Raw genomic sequence first — 26,886 nt, forward strand, 5'->3', positions numbered from 1 at the left:
CGTCGAAAATTCTGTTATTCAGGAAAGACTCACTTAATGACTCAATAACTTAATAACTCACTTTGCAGGAGAGATTTACCTGAATATTTTATCACAAACTCATGGTTTTGAATTGAAAAAAAAAACGATAACCCGATACCTACCATGGACCAATATATCTTTATAGTATCTATTACAAATTATCATCACATGGTTTCGTGATACATACTGTACCTATGTATGTTAATTAATTGGTAATTCAGTAGCTTTAGTTTTAAATATAATGCAGATATGTTAGTGCATTTTTAATATACGACTACTAATAGCCCTTTATCGTGGATTGAAAAAAAATAATTAAAAACGGTTAAAATAGATCATGGGCCTAAAAAGATGATTTTGCATAGCAGTTCATGGTGGATATATTGAACAATATTATATTATTATAAAAACTAATAAAAATATCACATACAATTTCAACGAGTAGTGTGTTTCTTGTTACTTATTGGATTAACATTATTAGTAATTAGTATTATAAAAGTGTGAAAACCATACAATTTAACAATATTAATCTGTATTTTGAAATATAAGTTGCTTTCGTTCGTTAATAATGCAATCGATTTCAAAATAGTTTTTTCTCCACATTATAAATGGCTATTTTTGAATTACAAATTCAATTAATGTTTATAATAAAAAATTGTGACTATGTGTATTTAATATTTATGAAAAAAAAATGTATAAGTGGATTTTTGAATTTTATTTTTTTAGAAAAGGAAGACTATAAGACCTTAGTCATATATTAGGTACATTGAAAAAAAATTCACTTGAATATTTCGAACTAGATCTACTGACTTTCCAATTAATTAACATACAGCAGTGTACGATGTAGAAAAGATAATTATAATACATATTTGTATATTGTCCTTTCTAAATCGTATTATTTTATGGTCATTGTTCATGTGTAATCAATCTACGGGGCAAAAAGTTTATTACAAACTTGTATGTATAAACTATAAAGTATAAACTAAAAATGGGCTTGCACCCTTTCTCACAAACACCGTACAATTAAATATTAATATTTTTTAAAACTATCAAACTTATTTTATATTAGTATATGGTAACTACTAACTACCTTATCTATCGTACTATCGTACTATATACTATCGTATATCATAACAATAATATTTTGTAATAATAGGTACGTCGTAAGTGAATTAATTAATTCAAACTGAGAATATTCTTTATACCTATATGGCTATATATTATATTATTATGGTTATTGTGGGAGGGAAAATTATCAATTTGCTGTTTTTCAGGAACTTTGGAGTTTGGGCGAAAGTCTTTTATTACGAACTCGTATTTTTAATTTAAAAATAGTAACTTATATTCATGTACACCTCATTGACCAACGTCCGACCAATTTATCTTATTTCGTATACATGACGTGTATATTATTATCTTCTTTAAATCGTGTTAATACAGTTATGTATTTATGTATCACTAATTGACGGGGAAAAAGTTTCCTACAAAACTAATGTATATAAGACAAAAATGGGATTGCGCACCCTTTATCACAAACACTATCCGATTAAATAATAATAATATTTAATATACTCTCATAATAATTATTATTTGTGAACATAGGTACGTCGTACATGAATTAATTAATCCAAACTGAAAACATTCCTTATAAATATTATATTATAGTTATTGCAGTCGATGGAAAAATGATTATAGTAAAGTTTTGAATTAAGATACTTTACCTCAGGATAAATGTAATGTACATACTATATAGATATTTACAATATAATCAAAAATCACGATGATGGTTAAGATTTGCTCATTATTACATTGAATGTATTTTTTAATATATTTAACTTAGGTACTGACTTTGATGAAGTAAGAAATAGTATTGGAAATATTTGCAGTATTCGTTATTTATGTAACTCATATTTATCTTATGAAAGTAAAAAATAAATGAATTTCCGCCCCATCTGACAACACACTTTACACAACACGGCTATTATGCAAAACTATAAATAAGTTTAATACCAAAATATAATTTTTCAATAAAGTTAAACAACAATAATTTTTTCTCCGTTGCATTCCAGCTCTGTTTTGAATTCGTTTACATTAATTTCCGAGGAAAAACAAAAAGGGAATACTTGTAATTTCGGACAGCCCTCCCCTTTACATCGCATGAATTATGCATAAATCGCGCCGCAAGGAAAGCCTGAGAAAATACCCTCAGACTTGCAGTTCGAGCGCTGTTTTACGAGCGAGAGAGTGTAAAAAATGAACAAATATTATATATATTTTTCCCCTCGTCCATTAATAGACGTTTAAACGTCGTATATAGGCATAATATAATAATTCACGTCACAGAAAAATCGCCTTGGCCCTATTAAAACTCAGCTAATTTTCACGACGAATGTGGTGTATATACGTACATATAGGTATTATATTATGTATTCGTAAAAATATATAATAAAGTGATAAAAACAAGCAAAAATCGGGCGGTGCTGCCAAGTGTTCGTCAACTACTGTTCACAGTCGATAAACACTTTGCATATTAATAACAATAATGATGTCGCCGCTAGTTAGGGAAGAGATGTGCATTGGCCGCAAAAATAGAGAGAGGAGAGCGGTTGCCAAATCGGTGGTGGGAGGACGCGGGCTTCATCAATGGGCATCTTCACTCCGCTAGTAACGTGCGAACGACCATTTGAAATGGATAACTTCGGACGTGTTTATAGATTTTCAGCATAATATTAACAATTATTGTATAATACATATTATTACGTATTACGACGATAGCCGAGATTTATTATTATTTATTAGGCGTGCGAGTACAGACACCGCTGCCGCAATATGACACGAGATTCGTAAGAAGACGACCGATTCGATGTGTGATTAATAACATTTTATATTCGTTTTTATTAGATCGTGAGCGCGTATAAAAGAAATTCGACTTTAATTCCTTGACGACGAGTTTCGATTACCTCTGTTATAAACCGGGATTACTGTAATACCGCCGCTATATTATGTGGTTATAATAATAATAATATGTTGGTAGGTAATACGCGCGTCTCGACATGTGACTGTACGATAGTGAAAAAAAGGTGGACAGAAAACATATAATACCAACATTTACATAAAACATAATATATAATATTATAATAGTATACTATATACATATATTATGTATTTATGTATCTGACGAAGATATCGGTGGAAACATCGATTATAGCGAGAAAAAATATTATTTTATTCGTTATTAATAAATTGATATAATAACAAATTACCTGTTTATACAAGTACAACAACTGACCTTTCGTTTGAATTTCTATCGATTGCGTTGCACAATGATTTGTACAGGTAGTATTATAAACTAGGTATACATTAACATTTCGTTTGAACTATAATTTATATTTTTGACAATTATTACAATCACGAGTAACAACTAACAAATCTTTGAATAATTTATTAAGAATTAAGATAGATACTGTCTGTCTGATATTATTTACAATGCTTGATAGTTTTTTTCTATATACTTGAATGAAAAAAATATATGTTTTTATATTTAAGTCTGATTAGCAGATCGGTTGATATTTGTACAAAAATAATAACACTACAGAATGATGTAGATTGTTGGTTATTATTTCGACGTTCGGTATAGGTACCTATATATTTCAATATACCGATATCTGCCAAACATGATTTATAAAGTAGTTTTATATTTTATTTTATTTTATTCTAGTACCTATCATTTACGAATGAAAATAATCGTATTCTTAGCGTCTTAATATCGATTTTATATTTAAAATTGGATGCATGAACAGTTTGATTTTTAAAAAATTATTACCAGCCATACTATAAACTGCATACTTAATAAAGAATAGTAAATAATAAATAGTAATAACTAATAACACATTTTATACGATATAGTATGGCGTCCAAGTATAATGAACAAAGTGGTAATAATTTATACATTTTTAAAATATTAGTTGGAAGTTGGAACTTCGAAGTTTAAATCCTAATAGCTACAAAAATATTATATATGAAGACTAATATCCCTTTATTATTTTAAAGATAATATTTCAATGTAATTTTGAGTTCATTATTTATATTTCGTACATTATTCACAGATAATATACAGTACAAAATAGTGAACACCATTTTTTTCATCCACTTTAATTAAGATAATAATGCAATTTAAAGTCTACTCGAAGTCTACTATATAAGGTTGCGTTTACGAATTTACGATTAATTTTAATAAGCAAACAATTTTAAACGAATAACAATTGTTCTATTAATAATATTAAGATCATTAATTTGTATGTATATACGAAAATATGAAATCTATGTAGTTAAACATACTTACCAGCCAAAAAATATGACAGATGGACATGACAACGCTTTTAACGAATTGTTCTATTATTATCAAATTTTTAGTTTTTTGTTATTAAAATGTTACAATATTGTATTTTTTGTTGTTCATCATAATTTTCATCATGTAAATTATTTGGAGGTTGGACGTGTCATTTTTTTAGTGAATTAATATACTAATCATATAAACATACATTTTCTTAAAGGTTTATTGTAATATAATAATATTATACTATAGTTAATTAATTAAAATCCTTGTAGTATATGAAAATATCAAAACGCATACGTTGTACAAAAAATAGGTCAAGGTCTTACAAAGACACCAATTTGAAAAAGCTTTGTAATTACTACATTAGTTTATCTGTGGTACGTAAACATTTTTTATTAAAAAATATTTTTAAATGTATATTGAAAATTTGTATTTGCGTGTACTGTAGAGTTTAATTCGGTATTGCTTAACTCTTTTTTTTTTTTTTAATTTTTCTTATAAATTGTACAAACGGTATTGGCAAAAAATATAGTAGGTACATTATAAAATATGTTTTTTATTTAAAATACTTACCTACATATTCTATACAATGCGTTACATCATATTGAATAAGCCTACGTGACAATGAGAGTACATTTTTTGCTTGAAAATATATAAAAATACTAATGTTATTAAACAAAAATACATTTAGCAAACTCGATATTTAAAAAAATTAAATTTCAATTTCACGAACTTATATGATGTATTCTTATTTAAGAAGTATCTACAGTGTACACCCATGAGACAATTTGTTTTCATTTTTTAAATAAAATGTAGGTATGTAATGCATAATAATATAATGTAACATAATACGTCTGAGCCGTATACACGAGTTATTTTTTAAACGTGCACATGATGAATATTAAATAAAAACCAAAGATTAAACTCATTCAAGTGGAATTATTGCTCGATAACTAACCGTCATAAATTTTGATTTTTTCTAAAATTTATAATCCATTGCGCTTGCAGGATATCGTTAATGCGTGTGCAGAATTATTACCTATCCATTATACAGCCACTCAGTGCACACACGCACAATATATAATGTACGAAATAACATGTACGATTATTTTACGTTCGAACATGGTGATTAATCAAGCATGCTCACCCCTTTATTTTCTTCAACAATGCAGTTATTCAAAATCTGAGTTTTGAAATTATTAAATATATACTTAAAGACCATATATTTTCAAATTATTGAGATTTATTGTACTACTTATAGGCAGTGTCTTGTTGTGGACATGCAAATTTCTGTTTTTCAAATGAGAACTAGGTACTTATTTTTAATGTAAATTATTAAGTAAATCATTTTTCTGAAAATGTTAACGTATCAGACTCAAAATTCGTACGAACAGTTTTAGAATTTTATGACTTTGTGATGCATGACAATGTGTTTGTAAGATTTGGGGGCAATGATGGAGATTTCAAAATTTTAGTGATTAATATTAATCTATCAACATTAATAATTTGTAAAATGGCCCAAGTATAATAATAAATTATTAAATACTAGATCGAAAATATTACATCTATTTCATATTTTTGGAAAACCATGTCTTAGGACTATTATCCTTAGTATAAACATTTTAATAACTGAGAATTTACTTGTTTGAATTTTCAATTAAATACATCAACATTTTCAAAAAAAATATCACCTGAATAATTTACAGTAAAGGGGGGGGGGGGTTCTGTTTTGAAAAACAGAAGTATGTATCGCCACATGATAATCCTTACAAGTAATACAAAAAACATCAATAATTTGAAAAAAATGGTCTTTGGGTACATAAAGATTTAAAAATTATAAAAATCAGAATTTTTGAATGAATTCTTTAAAAAAAGAAAAAATTGGGGTGAGCATACTTGGTGAATCACCCTGTATATACATATGTTACGTTCGGATTATTTTTCACAAATCCTATTACGACTGCTTTCATATTACATAATAATATGTTCCATTCATGTGTACAAAGCCAATTTTCATGGTACATACTTCTTAATATATGTACTTCGTCTGCCGTGGCCTTTGGTCTATAATCTTTGATGCAGGGTATATACCTGAAATACGAAGACCTCAACTTACATACCATCATATATTATACGTGATTCTTCTTTACCAAAATCATAGCAGTTGTTCTTCTATGTACATAATACATTAAAATATTATTACATAGTTACGACGATAATACCTAATAATATTATGGTCTCGTGCTTTTTCTCTATAGGTACCTACTACAAATCCGCCATTGTTGTCGTCAGCAGCTTTTACTCGTAGAAATAATGGGCCACTCGATGTTGATATTATATTACTGTCATATTATTATTATATTATTTTTGTTTTCTCTGGATGCGTATAGGCTTACTTAAATTTATTATATAACAGTAAGCAGAATATACTTACAAGTTACGACTTGTAATGCACGCATATGATAATATTAGATATCTACTATAATATTATATGCTCGCAAAATGTACCGTAACCAATTTCTGATTATTCAGAAATCTCAAAAGCCGACAATATCTAATATAAATACGACATTGAGTGGTACAAAATGGAAATAAAAATAAAATCTTATTTCAACAATTCTACGATCCCCTATTTCGATATAAAATGTGTACAAATGTACAATATGATGTCAAGTTTCCGCGCCTGATTTTATTAGCAAACTTTTTTGTCTGCCAGCGACTGACATTTTTCATTTCAAAACATTTTTATTTCAAAAACAAAATCCTTGCCAACGACGGAAACACTGCAACTTTGTTCTTAAATTATTATTATAATATTTAATCTGACGATTGAGTTCAGAAAACGTGTTTAAATTAAAAATTAGTTATTCAAAAATGTATAATGACTTAAAATAACAAAAATAACACACCGCTTCAAATTTAATAATATTTAAATATTTTTAGTGTAATCTAAATATTAGTCGTTCACAATAACAATGTTGACATACAAAAACATATTTTATTAATAAAACATTAAAACATGCAATGCGGGTTGATTATTATTCGTAAACAACATAATGCTTTTTTTATCAAAATAATTTCGTTAGTAGAAGATAGCTGATCTTCTAAAACGTATAATATCGTAGGTACCTATATTAAAATACATTATCACTAGTCTAATAAAATATAAATAATTCATTTTTAATAAATCATAATTATAGCTATACCTACCAGTATAAGAAATGTATTAAAGCCTAAAGGTTTATCTTTTGTTTAAAAAAAAATAGTAAATTTTCAGCGAGTTTTCAAACAAAATGATGAGACATTTTTGAGTTCTATATTATAGTATAATAGTGAGAAAATTATCAGCACCAAAAATATATATATTCCATTTCTATTTTATAATTAATCCATTTCAATACCCTCACAGAATGTTTTTATGACAACGTAATATATTATGACCATAAGATTTATAGGCAATGATTTTCAAAAGTCTTCATACGATTTCAAAAATTTGTGCTTTTTTAAGATACAGGGTAAAATGAAATTATTCTAAAAAATCAAGATCCAATAATGTGTGTTACAAATTTTCAATAATTTTCAAAAATTATACGCAATTATGTGCCACACGGTATTTTTTATTTGTACATCTCAATGCAAAGGCAGTTTGCTAAACATTACAAACGCATACGTTTGTTATTATAGAAAATAAAATAACATATAGACTTGAGAACAATTATAAGCATGACTATACTATCTTATCTTTCCGATTGTGATATAATTCGGCCGTTTAATTGAAATTTAAGGTTTTCTATACAATGTTATCAGTTCGTGTGAACCATGAGGACTTTTGAATCACGGTGTATTACACGATATATAAGAAAAATATGAAACTTTTTGCGAAATTCAACAATCCAAATAATACGAATACGAGCAAAATAAAACATGTATTTGTGTACAACGTATTATTATTACCATAACAGCAATCGTGTACACCAGTCACTGACGACAATCATTAACGGGCTGCATGTTCGTATATTTGGTTTTCAGCGGATATTTTTTTTATAAGGGTACAGTGTATTGCTATAATACCTTCCGCTTGTGACTGCAGAAATAATTATAGACAGACATGAAAATGCGTCATTAGGGTAGAATGAGATAATTAGAGCTGTTCCGTATAGACCCGAGTCTCATTCAATGACCACTTTTTATGACGTCGTAACTCAGTTTTCATATGATAACACAACACGTATATTATATATTTTATGTGCTCCAGCTGCCAGATGGAATATGTCATAATATTATGTAGGTACCTAGAGTATCTACCTATACATGTGTCTTTATTATTTTGCACGTGTATAAGTAGGTATATTATATTTTATTTACATCATATTATAATATTAAAAAAATATAATTAGGGGAATTCGTCGCTTATTGAATACAAAAACCTAACGTATCGTGTCTAGTTATTATTATTATTTATTTATTATTTTTTGGTGGCGAGAGGGTGGATTTTTGAAAAATACTTTATAAATTGTATAATTATATAATTATATGTTATGGACGTTATTTTCGTAAAACAATCATATAATCATTAATCATATAATATAAAAATAGTATGCTAACTATATAGTGTTTTCACGATATTGTACATTTTATACACTGTGTTAATAAATAATATGGTACAATGCATTTCCATTCATTTTATAATATGCTCCAATAGTTATTACCGGGGCTTTGAATTTAATGCACTAAATAATCATGAAATATGCATGCACTTGTGCACTCAAAAACAAGGAAATTTGAAATTATACAAAATAAACTTAATAAAATAAATTAAAAATTATGTTTAAATCTTGAAGGTAACGGAAAAAATTAATGACTAAATATTAAAATTGTATATTGTGAAAAAGAAACCAATATGATAAAATAAAGTAAAATAGTTACCATATATATTATATTATATTAAGCAAGAATTAATATTGCTGACTGCTGAGAACTTAACTTATTTACAGAAAGTTCGTTATTAGATTATTATCGACTTACCTATATATATTATTATTACATAGATTTATAGTTATAAAATCGTTGAAATGTCTCTGTAAAATTAATTAAATGTAAAATGATCTCGAATACAGTATGTGCCATGTGAAACTGTGGTACACATCATATTATTATTATTACAATAATTAAAACTCAATTTTGTTATTTTTACACAGAAAATATCCACTATCGAGCGTGGTTCGATATTTTGCTCATAATAATTTATCAGTATTGTTCAAACTCACCAAAATTATGACTTTGCTAAAAATATATACCTATAGTTTACGTTTAACGAAATTTAAAACAAAGTAAAACCACTGGCATTATGAAATTTGTCATCGGGAACACAGTGCAGGATCAGCACAAGATACAACTAAAATCACATTGAAGAACAATTATTTATAATTTGTTTTAATCGGTTTAATTTTTTTTTTATAAAAAAAAAAACAATTTTTTAGCACGGATAATACCGGATGGGACAGCTCACATATAAATATATTTTGATACGCGTATGAGTGTTTTTAGAGAAATATTATTTAAACGACTATAGGTACCTAATAAATAATACATTTACTGGTTGTCTAAAATCTATTTTTGCCTTTCCTATACCAGGTATTTATTAGTTAGTTTGCTTAAATCCCATCATCAGACACGAGGTGGAAATCTGAATACAATATTCTTGGAATAATTTTCAAGTACTCTAAATACTTTTAGGATTTTTTTGCCCAAAAAAATTTAATGCGGTATTTTGAATACTTTTTATAGTATTAAAATTAAATTTTGATTTTAATAATCATTGTTATGATGTAAATCATAAATTATCACAGTTATGTAATACGCAAATACAATGTATTTTAACATTATAATTTCCAATTTTCCTTAAGACAATCATATTTTTAATATTTTTAATATCCAAAACAAAAAATATTTTAAAAGTATTTGGAATATTATTTTTATAAAGTATTCAAATACATATTTGGAATACTATTTTTATGAAGTATTCATAACATCTTCGAAATACTGTTTTTCGTAAGTACCTATTCGAGCATTAATTACAAATACTTTACCCAAGTCTGTTGGCCACTAAACAATACCTACTTATATGTAAGTAAGTGTATATAAGATTATTTATTTTAAATAACTGTCTATTTAGTTGTATACTATACAACACGAATATCAATACAGCCATATTTTGTATAAGCTTATTCACATTGCATAATATTGAATTATTTACAGAATCAAACTATCCATTTGATAATGTAATGTTAATGTGCACAAGTCATTATTTTATTTTAATTTACATATGAATGTCAAGATTTCTATATTTTTTTTATTATCATTATTATAATTGGGTATAGGTTTATAAACATATCGATATCACTTCATGCATAGGGAAATGTGTAACAGAGATCACCCTATGATGCACAAGAATAAATAATATTGTATAGTGTTTACATATTTGTTAAAAAATGCACAACCCCATTCACTGCAGTAAGCGCATTTAAATTGCAATATACATGAATATTTATAAGAGTTCGTCTCTAAATACTTATAGTCAATTAGTCCCTAACTCGACGTAATTTTGTTGAATTAACGATATAGCGCATTGCGACGAACAACAACAGCTTGTTTTAATATTATCGTTTAATTAACTCGTCTACGTGTTGTTGTTTTGTTTTTTTTAACTTATACGCACAACGCATCCTATTATTTACACTCATTAGACGACTTAAAGTCTATATAAACAAATGCCAAAATAATATGTCAAAGCGATCAAACGTAATATACTAATTCCATATATTATACTATAAACTGTAATTATGTGTTTTCAGAGCCGTGACGTGTGAACCATATTAACACAACACGTTCGTTCTAAATGCGTATTACTATTTCAATACATAGAAAATAAGTAATAGCAATCCCGAATTCCCTCTCTTCGTACGATTTGTTTAGTCAGTTTTTTTTTTTAAATTTCCTGTCAGATTTAACCGGAACGAATACTAATAGAAAACAAAATGCAATAAGTGTGCTCAACTTTCGTTCGATTTCCAACCGCGAGAAGAGTGCTCTCTTGTAATAACATTCTAAATCTATGAAATAATAACGACTGACGTTTTATGTACAGAGTGATTGACAAACCATGCTCAATCCCTTTTTTCTTCAATAATGCAGTTATTCAAAATATGATTTTTGGAATTTTGTATAAGTACTAACTTTGTATAGGCCCGTGATTTTAATGGGCTTGGAAGATATGGGGCTAAGGTGAATTGAACATTTTAGTGATATATATAAATCTATCAACATTAATATTTTGTGAAAATGGTCCTAGAATATTAAATACTGGAGTGATTAGTGTAACTATTTTATATTTTTGTAAAATACGTTTTATTAATTTATTAATTTCCTATTAACATTTTAAAAACTCAGAAACTATTCGTTCAAATTTTGAATTAAGTACATCACAATTTTAAAAAAAATGTCCACTAAATAACTTACAGTAACCAAGAGGGTCTTAAGTTGATAAACAGAAGTTTTTATCGTCATAGGATACTAAATTCGTATGAAGTACAAAAAAAAGATAGGCAAGTGGGTGCCGCTCTGCTGCACAGTAGGTTACAAGTGGGTCACTGTAATAGATGGTGTTAAATTTGAATTCAATGATATACTATAATTTTATAAGAAAAACGATTCTGAGCAAAGCCGGTCAGTCAGCCTATGATATCACTAAGTATATTTGATGATATTATTGTGAATAAAGTAATTTATATATTATAACCTTAAACCTACTTACGTGGAACCTTGCTTAAATGTTCAATCCTTAGCTATAAAAGTTGAACATTTTATAAATTGTTAGGTACAAAATCATTTTTAAATTTTGTCGAAATTCGAACTTTAAATGCTTTTCAAAAAAAAATTGTACCTATGTATTTTTAATATTTTTCAACTACTATCGTATATATTCGGAGCATTGTATTAGATTTTCACGCTTTTTTACCCAAACAATTTTTCAGTCAAATTTTATTGACAATTATGGAACAATAAACAAAAGTGGAAAATGTCCGTAAATAGTTCAAAATGAGTCAAAATACTTTCAAAATTGTATGGTGTATAAAAATAAAAATATAAACATTCAGTGAAATTTTCACGTATCTACAGTTATTCGTTTTTGAATTAAGTACAACAAAATAAAAAAATAAAAATAAAAACACACATTATTGTATCTCTGATCAGAATGTAAAAATAAAGAATTTAAAAATATGTTCTTTGAGTAGGTGTATTTAAAAATTAAAAAAATCAGAATTATAATAAATAAATTATTAAAGGAAAAAATGGGAATGAGTATGCTCGGTGAATCACTCTGTATATTAACAAAAGTATAATATTTATTATATCTATACAATCGTGGTTCACAAAAACGAATGACGGTTTCGATTTTCGACGTCATCTATATGTTATTATATCGAGAGAAACAAGACGTGGGTCAGCTCAATATTAAGGAGTATAAGATTAAATAAATGCAATATATATATAATATATACGATTAAATTGCACATGTAGGGTGATGCTTCTTATATATATATATATATATATATATATACGATTAAATTTCACGTGTAGGGTGATGCTTCTTATATATATACCCCTGGGGTTCCCAAAATCCACTCGAACGAGATTGTTATATCATATAATATTATATTATAAACGAACTTAGTAATAAATGTAACACAAACAAGTATCCGAAAACGATTAAAAATCATACACTAAAGTATATTATAAAAGTATTATTACGACGGAACGGAACTATTTTAGAATTTTAGCAGTTCACCAGGTTTTTAAAATAGATTTTTTTTTTAAATACATTTTAATATTATAGAGTTATGTTGTAGAGCATGGGTGTCCAACCCGCGGCCCAATAAAATATTAAACATCAAAGAAAGATAAACTTTATTAGTGTTTTATTTTTATTGGCTTCGATAGCAATAATCCGTGTCATTTATCAACAAAAATATTTCTGCTTATTATTCGCTATAGTCAAATTATAAAATAATGTATTGTTGTATTAATGTATAATAGAATATAATTTAATCATTCAATTTGAATGTATTATTATTAAAAAGTATGTCGTCCACAACAACTTCTACCCATATGATGTGGCTCAGTCTTCACAAAAGGTTGGACACTCCTGATGTAGAGCATGCGAATATTAATACCTTATATAAGTAGTAAGTAATAACTAATAACTAATAGTTATTGATATTTAATTGAAATATTGAATTTGAATTCTTATAATACTCATATTTGGTTTTAATGTTATAATATATATCAATAAAGTCTATGTTTGGTTGGCAAAACTGATAAAAATTGATCCCGAATAATCCTATTTTTTTGTACATTATACATTTATACAGCTTAGTATTAAGCAACAGATAATAGTTTACCAATAATTCTTATATAGAGATTGTTATTTGGAAAGTCGTGTCGTGACGCAGGTACTTTTTCGTATTTCTGTACCAGAGTAACCAAAAAATAAAAATGTTAGTGAAATATTTGTTTCGTGTGTAAGTTCTGACCGTCGATGGAAATCTGCAATATTGGGCGAATGTTTAGATGTTTTTAAAGCATCTAAATGTATACGGTTCAATCGTATTATTTATTATTCTCGACACGCTCGAAAAAAAAAACATTGTTATATTCCTATGAAAAATAACACTACAAAATAAATAATTTTTGTTTAATAGGTTACGCGCATCATATCGGCAGTTTATATCATGTCATGATGTATACTATACCTAAATATATAATATTATGACTTATAAGGTTGCGGAATGCACATTGCACGCATATAGGAGTGTGCACTTGAAGCCATTTACCGGCCATTTAAGGCTTGGGTTAAAAAGTTAAAAATTTTTATTAGAAATAAACGTGAGCCACATTAAATTTAAATAATTAATTAAATTATAAACAAAGAACAATATTTTATTTAATGATTCAACAACCCGTAGCTTAAAAATTAAAGACAAAACAACTTTTGTATATTAAATATAGTAAGTAGTGTAGGTAGTAGGTAGTGTTGAAGTTAATAGAGATTAGAGGTAGAATATAGACGATTAATAATCATAATTAATTTGAAATTATTGCATTGGACCGATGAATTAATAAATCAGTGACAGGGTATTTCTAATATATTCTATGGCTACATAAAGTATTAAGCCAACGAAATATACCCAAGAGGAAAGGTTAATAGTATAATAGGCAGGTATAATACATCATAACAGTTTTATATTTATACTTTAACATATTATTATAATACAGTTATGTAAATTATGACTAAATTTTCCTGTTAGCCGTTTGAATATAATATATAAAAAAATGGGTCGGTAAAAATGTATGCTGAACCTGACTTGAAATATGTCTACACGCGCCTATATTATGTGTTATTATTGTTATACATAATATAGTATACCTACAAACAGTGTTATAATAATTGGAAAGGAGCGAAGTGGCCTCTCTGTCCCTCAATCGAATGTCAATTTATTGAAGCTATCTCCTATTAAACAAATGAACCGATTCCAATGAAACTTGAAATATTTAATCGTGATAGTCTTAAAAGTGCAATTTTTAGGCTCACTGGTACTTTTTATATGGATAAATTTAAGCTTCTATAAAATTTAAATTTAAGAAAAATTATTTTAAATTTATACTTTAATACATAGGTAATATACAGACTATTTGGTGTATGTTAATCAATTAGACAAAGTGTTTGACAATTGGGGTAGAGCCCTTCTATGCCCCTACTTGAACGTCAATGTATATTAAAACAAACTCTTGCTAAACTAATACGACTAAACTTACTTAGAAAGGTCGTTATTGAATCTAAGCTTGAATCTAATTTATTATCACATCATTATTACATTATTATATTGTGTTTGGCTATTTTCGTACATGGACATTTTTGACATTGACATTATTACCTTTAGCCACTATTATCGTAACCGTGGACTTAGGTGTCCGTCGTCCGTGCAATAACATTACACAGGGTTATTCAAAGTGTTTTGCACCTGGCTTTCTAGATCACCTAATCTTACTCCATGTGATTGCTTCTTTTCGGGAAATGTTAAAGATGATAATATATGTACATACCACCATTATTATCAACCGTGGAATAAATTTCGTTCCGACTAATGTTATAATCATATGTTGTTCGTAATATGACCAAGTGGAAGCCACACACTATATATTATATAGGTAGGTACTATTAAATAAATTCAAAAGTTTTAAACACTATTCTTTTATCTATAATCTATCATATTATATTACTCTAAACTAGGGATAAATAATTAATATTTTTGAAGGGCCACATTAGGAATCTGAAAGTTGTTCTCGAGCCATCGGAATTCGGACGTTGGTAAAAACCCAATAAACAAAAATGATAAACTACAACCCTATAGATTATAGAACGTATATACATACCTAATATTATAGAATTTTACTTTTTGTGAGCCGGATTAAATGTGTCCACGGGCCATCATTTGGTGACCCCTGCTCTAAACCAACTTTAGAAGCATCTGAAATCATTTGAATCATTTTGGATAACCCTGTACTAATAATATTTTATGTCATTCGGGCGGTCGGCGAGCGCCGCGCGCCGCTTACGCGAGTTTTACCGGCGCGGCCATGGCAATAAGCCGTTTTTCGCTGACGATCGTCGTCCAGTGTCGGTTCTAGCGTATACGCGGGCAGGGTGGGAAGCTATCCGTACCATGTTTTTTGGTGTTCTGCACCTGTTAAAAAGTTCAACGTCGTGTCACTCGTTTTGATAAGTAAAGTAAAGGATGTAATATTATTATTTATTATCGATCGAATGAAAATATTTCGTAAATTTTTTTTATCATTTATTTTACACACCTTATTAAAATAATTTTGTTTTTAACATTTATTAACAGTTATGTACTAAAACAAACTGATTTTTTTTTTTAATACTTTAATCACAAAAGTAAAGTCTAATAATATTATATTATAAAATATTGTAAAATTATATCATAATATAATAATATAGGTGATATATTCAACATAAATTATGATAATATTTTGTTTGAATGTCAAAGAAAATCTATATTTTTTTAGTATTAATATTTGTATAGTGAGGCAAAAATAAAATGAGGATTTAGGATTTTATATCGTGCCAATAGCTTACATATAAATTATATATTCCATATCCGTATACGAAATTGAGCACTATATAAACCACCTCCATCGTTGTCATCGTTTCAAATATGCATACACAATAATACGAATAATAAAACTTAATAGTAAAGACTTAAAAGTTAAAGTGTATAGGCACATCGAATTTCGTCGATTGTATTAATCGTATTTTATCTAAATATATTCTGTTGCTAACTATATTCGTTCGTGAGGTAGGTACCTATATAATATAATATAGTAATATCCATTTTATTATTGTATAGTGTATACATAGGTCGTTGAGATGCAGAGTTGTTTAAGATCTATGCTATCTTTGTTTGTAAGGCTTTGTGTTGTACAATAATTTATCTTGAAATATTTTAATCTTATACATCAAATCGCTCTGAGTTGTCCGACGACAACAATATAGCAGAAACAAAAAGATGTCTGCGTATATTCAAAATTCAAATATCCTCTTCTAAACTATATTATATTATAATATTTTGCAAAGCATAAAAGTATACAAACATTAATAAGCTTAACGCGAACTTAAATAGACAAAGATACTTTCAGTAAAACACTGATATAACTAAATACCCAAAGTCGATTGCATTATATTTGAAGAGGGACTTTAGTAACAATAATATATGTATGACAATATTGTATACAATATAATATAATATCGAAAGATAGTGTTTTTGTTGTGTTTCAAACAACTGTCGAGCTATTAAACGCAAACGATTTCATTGTCATTGTCATTCGTCATAGGTCATTGCACATTTTACTGTATAATTCGAAATATTGAGAGCGTCGTACGATGATAGGTACAACCCTGTCTCCTAATCTACGAGGTTGTATAGAACCCAACCAAGTACAGCATTTTTACACAATAAAAACGACGACAAAATGCCAGAAACAAAGAGGTGTCTGCGAGTATTCAAGTATTGTCTACTAGGGGAGACTGGCTTAATATGACACATTGATGTTTTGATTAGAATTATTGATATTTACGAACCGAATCCGCATTATATACGTGACAAATAACCTCCTACATACAATTATATACAGTGACCAAAGGTTTTGACCTTATCAAAGAATTTGATAACAAAAATGTGTTTTTTGTCTTATGAACTTTTTTTTTTAATCATTTTTAAAAATTAATTTTAAAATATAGAACTTTACATAAAAAGTTAAACATAAAAAGGCAAGCTACACTAAAATTATTTTATAAATAAGCTTATTATAATACTTTGGCCATAAAAATTTTGAAAAAAACTTCTATGATATCAGGCAAAATGACATAGAAATGTTTATTATTATATTATTTTCATATTTATATTATTATAATAATTATATTAAAATATATTTCTAAAGTGTTGCTATTTATAATAAAAAATTGATTAAACTATTAAATTCCAAAAATTTTATAATTTATTTCTATTGTCCAGGATACAATGGTTGCTTATACAAATGTGGTGTACGTCATTTAAAAAAAAATGAATTAAAATTATTTGTTTGTATTAAATGTACAAATAGACTTCAGAAGTATGTGTATAATATAAATACAAATATACTGCTCAAGTTTCATGTATTAATTAACATTGTTTCTTCTATTTTAGATTCTGAGTGGAACGATGAATGTATTGATTTTACAATGATGTGTGTTTTTTTTAATTTTTTAATTTTTTTTAAAATTTTTTTTTAATTTTTTTTTTTTGTGTCTGTCATCACCTTTTAGGACAGTAAAAGTGCTTGGATTTTCTTCAACAGTACCTTTTCTGATAGGAAAGTGAATCTAGTTGGTACTTTGGGGGGTCAAAAGTAACAATTTTCCAATAGTTTTCAAAAGCGCCGTGAAAAACAAAAGAAAAATTAAGGAAAAACGGGAATTTTTACGCAAAATCTGTTTTCGAGAAAATTTATTTTGGTTTTTGGTGTCACTTTAAAACGAATGACTGTAGATACATGACAATTTCACTGGTTGTTTATATTTCCATTTTCTATACATGATAAAATTTTCAAAATATTCTGATTTGTTTTGAGCTGTTTACGGACAATTTCAGTTTCCAATTTAATTAGTTTTTTTTCTATGAATGTAAATAAAACTTTATTTGTTGAGTAAAAATACTTGAAAATTTAATACAAGGCTCCTACTATATTGTTACAATGACATTTGAAAAATATTAAAAATCCTTAGTCACAGTTTTCTTTATTAGCATTTAAAGTTTAAAAATTGACAAAATATGGAAAAATCACGAAAATTACCTAATTATTTTGAGTTTATAATTCGTAAAAATTTTTCTTTTTAGAACTAAGATTTTAAAATATAATACAAGATTCCTTATAGGATAATCTACCTTTATCAAAAAAAAAATGTCTAAAAGAAACTCAAATTAAATTTTTATGAGCGTTTCAAATTCATATTTTTACAACATCCGATATTCACTCGATTTCTTACGTAACGATTTTCTTATTTTGTTGTAATTAAAAAACAAGAGACTGTAGAAACTTGAAAATTTCACTGAATGTTTATATTAGCATTTTCTATATACGATAAAATTTTGAAAATAATTTGACTCTTTTTGAGCTGTTTACGGACATAGTAAATTTTCAATTTTTTTAGTTTTTTTTTTTCTATAAATATCATTAAAGTTTTATCTGTTGGCAAAAAATGTAAAAAATTTATACAAGGCTCCCGATACATTGGTTACAATAGCAGTTGAATAAATATTAAAAATACATAGGCACAATTATTTTTATAAGCATTCGAAGTTGAAATGTTGACAAAATTTATCAAATTTAAAATTGAATAATTATTTTGTAGTTAAAAATGTATAAAATGTTCAACTTTAAGGATTGAATATTTAAAACAAGATTCCACGTAAATATTTTATTCTGTTACCAAAAATTCTAAGAAATACATAAGCACAGTTTATTTTTAAAGTCATTTTAAGTTCAAATTTGAACGAAATTACATATTAAAAAACCTGGAATAACTATTTTAGTTATTTTGTTGTGATTGTATAATATTATTTGTGGGTACTTGAAACTTCTAAAGTACCTATACTATTATATATCTATGATAGTACCACGGTTTGTTGTTGATGTATAACGCGTTACCTAATGGATATTGTGATATGATTAATTTGAAAATTATTAATAATATACTATAAATAAGTATACCTATAATCATATGTATGTCTAATATCTAGACTGACAAATCGTCTCCGCTCAGAATCGTTTTTCTTATACAGTGATATTATATCATTGAATTCAAATTTAATACTATCCATTATACAGTGACCCACTTGTAACCTACTGTACAGCAGAGCGACATCCACTTACCCACCTTTTTTTACTTATATATAGGTACAATAGCAATTTCAATAATTTATCGGCAAAATATTACATATTATATTGCCCGTAGTATGTCCCAAAATACTAATACCTATTGACTAACGAGTATATCGTGAATTATTTATATTAGGTGATTATTTTATAGGTAAATACTCATTTTCTTGAAAAGTGTATTAAAGTTCTAAGGAACGGACTAGTGGACCAACATTTTGCGGTGTACCATTGCTGTGCCACTCCACTCCACTCGTCAATTATAAATTGTTTAATTATATCAACATAATAACGATAAAAAAAATTGAGAATAGATAATTTTTTTTAAAAATGGAATGACTTAAAAAAATAAAATGTTCAGCGTATATGAGAATCTTATGTTAAAAAAACCAATATTTATGTATTATAGCATAATATAGATATTAAACCTATGGTTATGATATGTATGTACATTACACCTATATATTTATAGGTACATAATATTTAATAGGTATATCAAAATAGTTTCCGGATGAAAAAAAAACAATCGTGTTATTTAAAACATATTTTAATAACTGTACCATCTAGAAAACCCGCCTATAAAATTCCGATATCACAACACTCTTTTGAACGTACTCCAAGTGCGCAATAATAAATTGCCAATTTTTTTTTGTTCTAATTACATTATTAAACAAATTTATAAATAGATAGTGCTCAGCTGTGATAAGAAAAGGGTCAATGGTCAACGATTTGGGTCAAAAATCATAATCCAAATAGTTTAAAGTCTAGGTGTTTATTTGAATTCATAAACTAATCTCTTTTTTCCTGCGTCCATACCCCATTCATTAAATAATATCGGCTTCGGAGGACTTCTATTTAAGTTTAACTTATGTAAATAATATTATATTATTTTTTGTTGTAAGATAACCATGTTGTCTTTATTAATGGGTATATTATGTAACTACAATAATTTAAAAAAAATTTTTCCTATAGTTCATAGTCTGTAGTATGTAGACATTTTTCTTAGGTTTTTTAAGGGCATATTTCTTATGTTTACCTAATAAATATAAGATAGGTACAGGAAAAGAACATGAAATAGTCACGATATCATTGTAGAAAATAATTAACTTGGCTGATAGTAAAACTATTGAAAACATGATTTTATTAAAAAAATTATAAACACAAACCACATTGCAGCATTAAATATTTAAATCTAACAGTAACTTAAAATTTTACTCAATTTTTTTAATTTTTTACTAGGTATCATTCTAAAAACTATAAGTTATACAATTTAGTATAATAAGTAATAACTAATATGCATGAATTAGGTTTTATGTAAGTAACTAAGTGGCTTGAGTGAACCTATTGACGCCACACCATAAGAGGTTTGTATATAAGGGTAAGGGCAAGGTAAGGGTTAGTTTAGAAGTGAGCATAGATCTTGACCCTAGACATATATATATATCTTAAAATGTCTGTGGTCGCGTCAAGAAATTTCACCCAAATCCTACAAAAAATTATATTTTTTTTAGACAAAAACTAAAAACGGCTTTTTATAACATTTTATGAATTAACTATAGGTTTCATTTAAAATTTAACATGATATTAAAAACGAAATTTCTAATTTATTCTTAATTTGATAGTTATAGTAAGTACTATATATTTTTTAAATTAATATATTAATTATAGTTAGGTAATTATTAACATTGGTTCAAGGCGAATGTTGAAATATTAAAAACAAAATGTTGATTAATACCTATAGTTATATTACTTGATACTTTTAACCTTGAAAGAGAATCTTTCGGAAGTCTGGAGAAAGATATGATCTTTTTGCAAAAATCAGTGCTCACTTTTGCAGTATATAATAACAGATTTGTCCTTTAATACACATGTACCAAGGTCAAACTTGTACATATGAGGTGAAGGTATTACAATTATTACTATTATTTTCATCCTAAAAACAATGTCGCATGAATGCAAATTGACTGGAAATATTATATAAAACAAATATTGGCTATCATTCACAAAATAGCTTTAAGTTAATTTGATCAATTTGCAATTTAAGTGGGTCATAAAAAATAGGTGGGAAAGGTAGCACATTCAGGAATGACTTCACGATTACCTACAAGGTCAGCAGCAATGAGATAACGCCGGAATAATACACCACATCGGTGATAATATAGAAAATAAATAGATATTTATATTTTTTTTTAAAACGCTCACATAAGTATTATGTTGGTCCTACAAGTGGGCCAATGTCAGATACCCCATGTATGTCAGTAGGTCAAACGCGAATCTTAACAAGATCACTACACAATATTACGCGATACAAATATATACATAATAATATATAAGTATATTGTGTAAATAATATATTATATATATTTCACTTTCATTTTCGACGCATTATTATTCACGCGCGCACGCGGAGGAAAAAACTGCGGGCTATTGAGTCACACCATACCAAATACTATTGTGTTGATCATATTATGTATATACGAACTTAAACATTCTTAGTGTTGTTTCAACTGTTGTAACTATAATATATGTTAGACGATTTGGACGTAAAATATGTGAATACTATAATTGATCTAACTTCAGAACATTTGTTTTAAATATCGACTTAAAAAAAATACTTTCACCCTACCCCATATAATCAAGGGCGTGTGAAAGTTGTAATGACCTAGGGAATTTCAGACATGGTAAAATCTACAATAGAATACGCAAATTCTCGTATAATATGCACTTAAATACAAACTTATCAAGAAAATAAACTACTTAACCTATTATGATTTTTCGTATTTGTACTTATAAATTATAACTAGAGCTGACTACATACACTTAAAAACCTTAAAATACGCATTTACTTATGCAGTAAAAAATTACTAAATGTATACCCTTAAAATAATCACTTAAGTATGCTCCTAAAATATTCCTTAAAAACCAAACAATTTTGACTACGTTAAATATCAGAAAAATATTTTTATTGGTAATATTATTCATTTGTTGTAAAAAATATACATAAATGTTCGTTGTATAAAAATTAAATTAATTTATGTAAACACTTTATATTTCAGATTTTGAGTCTTTTTAAGCTGATCTAAAATTCCATTTACTAATTTTTTATTTTTTTTTTCTATAGTTAATTTAATAAATACTAATAATTATTTATTACCCAAATTAATAGACAATAGTTGTAAATTAATGTACAAAATCGTGTGATTATAATTGATAAAATCATATCAGTGGATCATAATTTAAATTATAAATAGCCCTGCAGGCAAAGAAAACACAACCCACAATAATTTCTTTGAACATTCTTTTAGGTAACTATACTTACATTCAATTTTTTTTACCAATTTAAAGAAAAAAGATTCTAATTATAAATATATGTAAAATAAGAATATAGGTAACAAAATTACACTAACACGTGAAAAAGAGTAAAATATGCAAAATATGCAAAAAAAAATGTCTGTAGTCCCTCATCGTATTATGAAACAGATTTCCATATCACTAAGCTAAGTTTTGAATATAAATATTAGAAAACATGCAAACTTCTATAAGTATCTAGCCCTAGTTATAACTTATAACAGTTATACATTTTTGAAATAATGGAATACTTTCATAAATTGTGTATTTTTAATACCATCCTGCTACTATTAAATTAAATAAAATCAATTAGCAACAAGGACAGTTGATAAATTAGCATGCACCTAATACCAAGACATGGAATATTCTTTTTCTAAAATTATTAAAAAGTTATAGGTAATTTGTTTAATCATTTAACTTATAAAAATAGGATTAATAAATAAATGTAAGCTACTAAAAAAGTATTATATAGAAAACAAAAAATGTAAACCATTACCAAAATCTGAGCAAAACAATTTTAAAATATGACTTGTATAGAAACGCTTTTCTGGTAGTAAAAATAATATCCTCAAAGATGAAAAATTGTATTTAGATGGTATTTAGAAAGTTAAGAGGTAGTTTTTAATTTTCTCAGTAGTTTTCATTAAATATTATAATACACAAAAACAAGGAAAACAAAAAGTCTTTTGGTAAACCTCTTATTTTTTAAAATATTTAATGTTTAGCAATGTCAAACACAATTAAAACACGTTTTAACTAGATTTTAATTCCTAAAAATGTATATTTCGTGTCTCCAGTACATTTAGTAATTACTGCTATTACTCAATACCTACTATTTATTAATTAGCCATAATCTTAAAAACATGTTCACATGCTAAACTTATATTTTTTATTCATTACCGAGTAATTCTAGAATAAAATTTGGTTGAAGAATTTTGAAATAGAACTACAATGACTTTAAATAAGTATGTACATAAAATAATATTATTTACTCTTAAATCGTTAATATCATGACCAATAATTAAAAATATAAATACATATTTAATCTCGTATTTAATTGATACATTTAACGCTAATAAGAAATTATACAGAAAATATAAATAATACTAATCAAAATTGTTTAAACTAAGTACATAAATTTGTACAAAATATATTCTTATGAATCAATAATTCCCAATCCTAATTCTAAATATCTGTCAGAATCAAAAATACTATACCTAATACATTTATGTATAACGAATATTAGATATATAATATTATCTGTATAACTGTATAATTTATTTTTTAACATACCTGAGTCTATGTGTAGATAATGTAATGTAACGATAGAAGAGTTGCGACAAGGCCTTTGTTGCTAGTGACCCGGTTAGAGGGATGAAAATACGAGGCCGAAACTAGGCCGCCGCCCCGAGTCCGTGGTAAGCCAGGGAGGAAAAACCAGGGACGCGAAATTGGTCCCGTAGGATACACATGCGATTGCGTGAAATTGTGGGCGGGAACACGTGACCTCGCTCACAGAAAATAGGTCGAACTGTGCGAATTCAATTTTCAATTTCGTCCGTGCCGATCATATTTTATGTTGTACTGCGTCATCGGTACGGGACAAATATTTAGATACTAACCTAATTCAACGATTGCAGTAAATTTAACTTTAGGGTATGATCAATTTTTGTTTTTAATTAGTATTAATAAATAATAAGATGAAAACTATAAAGACCTTGTAAGATTGTTTTACAAACGTTATTTTTTGATTGGATGAAAAAATAATCATCAACTTATATTATGGAGATTAGACGTGTAAATCGCGTTGAGATATGCTTCACATAATATAAGTATATTCATTTTAATTTGGTAGCAAAGTTTAAAAATCCAAGAAGTTGTAAATTATTTCAAACTATAAAATAAACAAAACGGTGTTTATGAGAATTATAAGCAACTTATTTTAAATATATACATATGTCCTTTTTCATGCTACAAGCCTCCAAGCATCAACAAAGTCATAATGAAAAAAGTGTAAAATATATATTAGCTATTAGATACATTATACACATTAAAATATATATTTTTTTTTATAGTCATAAAAACCCCTGTATCACGTAATACGTATCTTTAAGTGAAAAAATATAAACACATTTAAAAGTAAATCCGAGGTAAATCGAATGAAAAAACCATTATTAAAAAACATTACATCGCGCAAATCTAGTCGTTTTTCATCATAATTTATGATATTTATAACTTTTATGTTTTAAAATTATTGTAAATAAATAGTCTACTCATTTGACACTCGTTATTTTACAAGCCATATATTAACATATTATACTTTTTTTGGCAAAAACTTTTTTCTTTTACAACATTTCTATATTTACATTTGTATTATTCCAGTAATAAGGAAATAATAGTATTAAAACAACAACAATCATATTCATACTTTAATAATAATAATACAAAACATTATGTCAATTGTATTTTGTTACCGTAATGTAGGTAAGATAAAAGTATAGTTTATACTTTACATATTTGATAATTTACTTATTACTGTTAATATTTCAGGAAGTTGACTAAAAAATCTATCAGTGTAACCGTAACAGCAGTCACATATTTAAAAATTTACTTTTTATTAAGCCAACTCTATGGGCAAGGACTCTATGTCAATAATAATAATAATATAATATTTAGCATAGCCGTTAATTAGTTTATATATTTTTATTTTAGAACCTATATAATACATAATAATATTTTTAAAAAAATGTTAATTTAAAATTAATTTAAGATGGAGTCATTGCGAACAATAACTGAAAAATCAGAATGAAATACAGAAACTATAACCACGGACGTTTCGAACATGATTGACATTGACAAACGTATGTTTTATTAATTCTTATTTATTTATTAAAACTTTTGAATCTAATGATAAATCATTACATTTTATAAACGAAGATGCGTTTACCATATCATTATATTTTTAATAACATAATACCTATAACATAATTATAGATGGATATCAGTTTTATTAGAACTTCTGCTAAATATCTTGATTTTTCGTAGTAAATCTTTATGCTTAGGTGAATGACTGAGAAAATTTAATTCTTAGAGTACCATCTAGATCAGTGATCTCAAACTCAAATTACCTACGGGCCATATATTTTATTATTTTTATGATTGTTAAGGCAAAGAAAAAGTTCATATATTATATTAGCATATACACTTCTAAAGTTACAACACAATATAAAAAAGGTGGGTAAGTGGATGTCGCTCTGCTGTACAGTAGGTTACCAGTGGGTCACTGTATAATGGATAGTATTAAATTTGAATTCAATGATATAATATCACTGTATAAGAAAAACGACTCTGAGCGGAGACGATTTGTCAGTCTAGGTATTAGACATACCTATTATAGGTATACTTATCTATAGTATTAAAAAAAAATTGACCTATAGCAGGTATTAATAATAAATTCCAAATTAATCATATCACAATATCCATCAGGTAACGCGTTATACATCAACAACAAACCGTGATACTATCATAGAAATATAATAGTATACTTTAGAAGTTTCAGTACCCACAAATTAATATTATACCATCATTACAATCACAACAAAATAACTAAAATAGTATTCCAGGGTTTTTTA

General features: G+C 26.8%; 1 protein-coding gene across 3 annotated transcripts in view; it reads left to right on the top strand.

Annotated features, from left to right (window-relative positions):
* The first annotated feature begins 2,693 nt into the window (after positions 1-2,693).
* LOC100164648 overlaps positions 2,694-26,886 on the top strand; it is a 90,522-nt gene continuing 66,329 nt past the window's right edge. The window contains exon 1 of one of the 3 annotated variants that reach the window (XM_001945374.5): positions 2,694-3,354. The gene's annotated coding sequence lies outside the window, so the exon portion shown is untranslated. The remainder of the gene's footprint in view (positions 3,355-26,886) is intronic. The other 2 variants (XM_016804528.2, XM_016804530.2) reach the window with 2 other exon arrangements.

Source organism: Acyrthosiphon pisum, chromosome A1 (assembly GCF_005508785.2).
Source record: "Acyrthosiphon pisum isolate AL4f chromosome A1, pea_aphid_22Mar2018_4r6ur, whole genome shotgun sequence".
Classification (NCBI taxonomy): domain Eukaryota; kingdom Metazoa; phylum Arthropoda; class Insecta; order Hemiptera; family Aphididae; genus Acyrthosiphon; species Acyrthosiphon pisum.